Source organism: Ahaetulla prasina, chromosome 2 (assembly GCF_028640845.1).
Source record: "Ahaetulla prasina isolate Xishuangbanna chromosome 2, ASM2864084v1, whole genome shotgun sequence".
Classification (NCBI taxonomy): Eukaryota; Metazoa; Chordata; class Lepidosauria; order Squamata; family Colubridae; genus Ahaetulla; species Ahaetulla prasina.
Window position 1 is genome coordinate 148914434 of NC_080540.1, and position 6121 is coordinate 148920554.

Here is a 6121-nt window from a genome sequence, read left to right on the forward strand (position 1 = left end):
TAGTACCACAAGTTGTGGTGCTGGCTACCAACTTGGCTGATTTCAAAGCCAATTGGGCCAATTCATCTGTTGGGCCAATTCATGGAAATTGTATGAATCAATTGCTATTAGCCTGGATGGTAGTCAAACTGCCGCTAAAGGTCATCTGCTGAAGAAGCTACTTGGATAAGCAGCAAAATGTTTCAAGCCAACAGGGAAAGAAAAGAAGTCCAGGTGCTCTGATTCAACTTCCAGACAACTCACTCTGGATGAATGAGAATCTTCATTGATAATTCTGGTAGCAGTTGATGGGATCTTATCTATCTCCTGAAGGGATTTTCTTCTTGGCTTTTGTCCTGCTTATTAAGTGCCTGCTTAATTTTTAGGTATGGTAGCTTCATCCTAGTCCCAAACTATCAGGATGCCAAAACATGGCCAAATCTCAATATTAAAATCAACACAGATTAGCACAGCATACTCAACACCACGTCGTGTTCAGTTTCAAGCTTAGCAAAAAAAAAAAAAAAAGAAAAGGAAAAATCAGCAATAACTCTTTTTATGGACAGATTATTGTCTATTTCAGATGGAATTTAAAGCAGGGAACAATATATTGCCCATGGGGACTTATCCTCTGGCCTGCTGGGAATCCAACTAAGTTGACTTTAATTAAAAAAAGTTTTAGTTAAAAAAAAATCAAAGGAGACTGATGGATGCCCCCCAAAAGGGGAATCAGTTTCCAGCACAGAGGAGCATTAAAACCAGGTTACTTAAGTCTTTCACTGATTATTAGGTGTCTTGCTCTCAGAATAGCTATCTAAGAGTAGAAGAGCAGGTTTTTTTCATTCCCTCTGTTATAGAACTCCTTTATGTGTTTTTTTTTAATTTTGCTTATGCTTGTTCACTAATTCTTAAGTAGAGAGCATCCCTGAGTGAGTTCATATTTTATTGCAGGTTTCAAAATGGTTTTAAAAAACTCTTTTAAACCATTAAATCATTTTAAGCCATTAAAACAATTAAGATAAAATGCAAAAATACCAGAGATCTTGCAAGATTGGGCTTTGGGATGTTAGCCTAAGGCTCAGCTGGTTTCTGTTTTCCCATCATTAATGACCAATAAGTCATGCTTGAAGCAAGGAAGGCAACTTTCAGCTGTTTGTTTATGCAGAAATAGAGAACCTCATACTTGGGACAGAAGCCTAAATCAAGCCTAGCTCCAAGTAAAACCTAGCTCAGATCTTTATACAAAATATTTCTCTGTTGTTTTATATGTTATTTCTGTCACAAGGTTAGTGTTTATATTTGGTTGATTACATTTGTTCTGTTTGTTACAAGATTACATTTGCTGTAGTGTAGAAGATAATGAAATTTTCCCAATCCTATTATTGTCAAGAGTTTTCTGCTACATGTCTGTAGTTTCTCAGTTTTGCAAGGAAGCTGACAAAGAGAAGGGGAACTTAAAGACAGTCTGGTGGGTAATTTAATCAGTTCTAATGTTTCTACATAATTTCATCAATTCCTGGATGACTTGGGGTTGAAAACATTATTTGAGACATTTTCTTATGAATGGGATTCCTTTTTCATAAAAGTGATAACTTCTATCAAGGGTTTAAAGAGGACTTTCTCTATTTGAAGGATTCCAATATTTTTATATTCTTCATCATTTTATGTTCTTAAACTGCCATCAAGCTATTAAGGGGAACCTTTTAAAAATCCCTGATATTGTTTTATATTTTGGACTTGTAATGTATTACTGTAAGTTTAGGCGGGAAATATCTCGTTCCTGATTGGTTGCAGCCTCAGGCTGAAGTGTATATAAGGAGAGGTTTTTCTCCAGAGTTTTGCTGGGTCACACTATATTAAAGAGCTGTTGTCACTAACCTGGTCTCCTGCCTCGTCAATACCCCAACTTAACATTGGCGGCGAGGTGGGATTTTGAGCCAGAGCACCAGAACAGAGCTGAACTCACTACGAGAATCAAACCCAGCAAGGTGATAGCGAATGCAGCGATGACCGGCTACACGCCACCCACTCCGTTTGACCCTGCCCAGGAAACATGGGGAATATATATGACCCGTTTCGAAAGTTTCCTGGAGGCAAACGAGCTACAGGGAGTCTCCGACAACCGCAAACGGGCTTACTTCATAAGCCACTGTGGGTCCGCAGTCATCGCCGTCGCAGAAGCCCTGGCGGAGCCAACACCGCTACACTCCGTGTCGTGGCAGACCCTTCAGACCCTCCTGAAGAATCACTTCGCACCGGCCCCGTCCAAATACGTTCGACAGTGCGAGTTTGGGGCGCAGGCAACAAGAAGGCGAGTCTATCAGCGACTACATGGCAGCCCTGAGACAAGCCTCCAAGCATTGCAGTACCGCGATCTGGACGAAGAGCTGCTGGAACAACTTATACGGGGGTCAGAGACATCCGTTTGAGGAGACGGTTGCTAGCCAAGAGCAACCTGACATTGGCAAACGCCTGGACGAAGCCAGAGCCCATGAGATGTCCAACCATGCAGCAGACACCTTGCAAAAGCGACTCACGCCGATGGCGGGCGCAAAGCCGAGCACAGTCCACCACGAAGAAACCTATCGTGAGTCAACCAGCGAAGAGGAGGAAGAAGTCCACTACACCGGAAAATCGACAAGGAAGACCCGGAGGAATGCGGAAGTTGCGGGCGACATCAGCGCCAAAGATGTAAGTTCAGGGCGCCATTTGCGGCGGTGTGAAAGGAAGGGCACCTGGCCCAAGTCTGCCGAGCACCCCAACCTTCCGCGAAAATTCAAATCGGCCAATCAGAGCGGCTCTGAGTCAGAGATGCAAACCCACATTCCGAAATTTCAAACCAGCCAATCAGGCGCGAGATCGGCGAGGCGACCCGATTGGCCAGGAAAGAAAGAGCGAAGTCAAACCGAATGACTGTTACCATAGACCACGCAGCTACCCGCATCGAAGAAAAGATCTTCACAAACCCGACAATTGAAGGCGTACCGTGCCGGCTGGAAGTAGACACAGGATCCGCCATCACAATCATGTCCTGGGACACTTTTGTGAAAGCCTTGCCGCACATCGCAAAGCGCAAGCTACAGAAACAACGGCTCCGGGTGCAGGATTACCAGGGCAACCGCATCCCTGTTCGTGGGACAACGACCGTCGAGGTCAAGTACGGGACATACGAAAAGACCCTGCCCATCACGTTAGTCGAGGGAACCTTGCCAAGTTTGCTGGGGCTAGACTGGTTCCGGGCGTTGGGAATGGGGGTGACTGGCGTCCACCGGAGCGGATGCAACCTGCAAAACGCCCTAATGGAGGAATTCGCAGACGTATTCGAGGACCGTTTAGGCAAGTACAAGGGGACCCCTATCTCCTTCAATTTAGACCCCCAAATAGCTCCCATTAGGTTAAAGGCAAGGAGGGTTCCTTTTGCACTCAAACCTAAAATCGACAAAGAGTTAGATAAATTAGTCAGCCAGGGGATACTAGTGCCAGTTGACCATGCCAAATGGGAGACGCCAATCGTCACCCCTATAAAACCAGACGGGTCCATAAGAATTTGTGCTGATTACAAGGCTACCTTGAACAAAGCATTGCAAAAGAGCGCCTACCCAGTTCCAGTAGTGCAACACTTATTGCACTCACTAGGGCACGGACAAGTTTTCGCCAAATTAGACTTGGCACAAGCTACCAACAGCTACCCGTAGATGCTAGCACAGCTGAAGCCCAGACCATTGTAACGCACCGGGTGCCTTTAAGTGCACCGGTTACAGTTTGGGGTGAGTGTGGCCCGGGCTATTCCAAAATTTGATGGGCGGCTCCTACAAGGGTTACCGGAGTCGTGCCCTATTTCGATGATGTGTTGGTATCAGGGAAGATTTAAGAGAACTGGGGAAGCGATTAAGGAAAGTTTTGGCCATTTTAGGTCGGCAGGATTAAAAGTCAAAGCAAGCAAGTGTCAGATAGGGGTCGAATCTGTTGAATTTTGGGCTATAGAATAGACAAAAAGGATTCACCCACTGTGAGCAAAGTCAAGGCGATAAAGAGAGCCCCAGCACCCAAAAACAAGACAGAACTCCAGGCTTTCCTGGGTCTGGTAAACTTTTACGCCGTGTTTTTAAAAGACAAGGCAACCGTTGCTGAACCGCTGCATAAATTGCTTGGAAAAAACACTGTTTGGTCGTGGGGGAAGTCAGAGAATAGGGCATTTGAGGCAGTAAAAAGTTTGCTATCAAGCGATAGCCTGTTAATACAATACAACAACAGACTGCCATTAGTATTGGTTTGTGATCCGTCCCCTATGGAGTAGGAGCTGTACTTAGCCACAGACTCCCAAACGGCACTGAAGCCCTATAGCGTTCTATTCACGAGCGATGTCCCGGCTGAGAGGAATTACAGCCAGCTAGATAGGGAGGCTCTCGCAATAGTGTCAGGGTGAAAAATTTCACGAATACGTTTTGGGAGACTTTGAAATTATCACTGACCACAGACCGCTATTGGGCTTACTGGCTGGCGACCGCCCAACGCCAGTGGCACTATCACCCAGCTGACCAGATGGACTATTTTTTGGCCGCCTACTCTTACAAACTGCAGCATCGACCTGGAAAGAGCTGGGGCATGCGGACGCACTGAGCAGATGCCCATTGCCGGGAAATCGAGGACCCTACTCCGGGCACCCCGTTCTACTAATTGACTCTTGGGACTCTGGGCCAGTCACATCGCAGGAAGTGGCTCGGGCCTCCTACCGGGACGTTGTTTTAAGAACTGTAATCGGTTGGGTTCAAAGGGATGGCCGCTCGCCGGGCGACCGTTTTAGAATTTGTAAAGAAAGAGGGAATTGTCTGTGCAAGGGGTGCCTGCTCTGGGGGATAGGGTGGTAGTTCCAGAGAAGCTGAGGAAAAAGTCCTGGAACTACTGCATGAGGGTCACCCAGGAATTGTAAGGATGAAGGGCTAGCCAGGAGCTATGTCTGGTGGCCCCTAATGGACAGGAAATCGGTGACAGGGTTGGCGATGCCAGGTATGTCAGGAATCCAGACCACTACCACCCACGGCCCCAGTGTTGGAGTGGGAGAAACCCCAAGGCCCTTGGTCCCGCATTCACATTGATTTTGCGGCCCTTCCACGGCCAAACATTTCTAATTGTGGTGGATGCATTCTCCAAATGGCTGGAGATCATCCTAATGAAATCCACAACCGCGGAGCTGTCATTTCAGCACTAAAACACCTTTTCGCCACGCACGGGCTACCGGACACCCTCGTGTCCGATAACGCCCACAGTTCACTGCAGCATTATTTGAAGGGTACCTGGCTGAAGAGGGCATCCGACATGCCCTCTCAGCGCCGTTCCACCCTCGTCGAGCGGCCTTGCTGAACGCTTTTGTTCGGAGTGCGAAGAAGCGCTATCACGAAGCAGCCCCGGAGACTGGCAGGCACAAATCGACGCATTCCTAACCGTCCAACACAGGACCCCTGTGTGGCCACCGCCGCAGCCCAGCCGAGCTATTAATGGGCGGAAGCTACGGTGCCCGCTAGACCGGCTACACCGAACTACGTGCAGGACGGGTTCAAAACAAAACCAGATAGACTCCGGGAATTAAACATAGGAGACTCAGTGTGGGCCCATAATTACAGCGACGGCCCAAACTGGAAGAGGGGATAGTCATAGACAAACGGGCCCCAAATCGTATCTAGTGGAAATAGACGATGGCAGAGTTTGGAGGCGCCACATAGATCAATTAAGAAACAGATTGAGCGATAAGGCAGAATTAGGCGAGACCAGCCCTGACTATGATTTAATTAACCCCACAGCTGACTGGAGCCGAGAACAAACAGAAAGCATAGAACCAAACAGAGACTTATCTGAGTCAGGCGAGGTCCAGCGACACCCTCAGGCCCCTCGAGAGGACAGCAGGTCCGAGCCGGCGAATAATCCAGGGCCGGATGGCGGGAGGAGGAGCTCAGAGGAACGAAAAGTCCCTCCGGCAAGCTCGACTCAACTCCAGAAAGTGAACTGCGAGGTCCGGGAGAGTCAGGAGACGCCCACGACCTGCAGGACTACGAGAGAAGTAATATGCAAATATTGGCAAAGTGCCTTCTGGGAGGGAAGGAGTGTAATGTATTACTGTAAGTTTTGGCGGGAGTTTTAGGCGGAA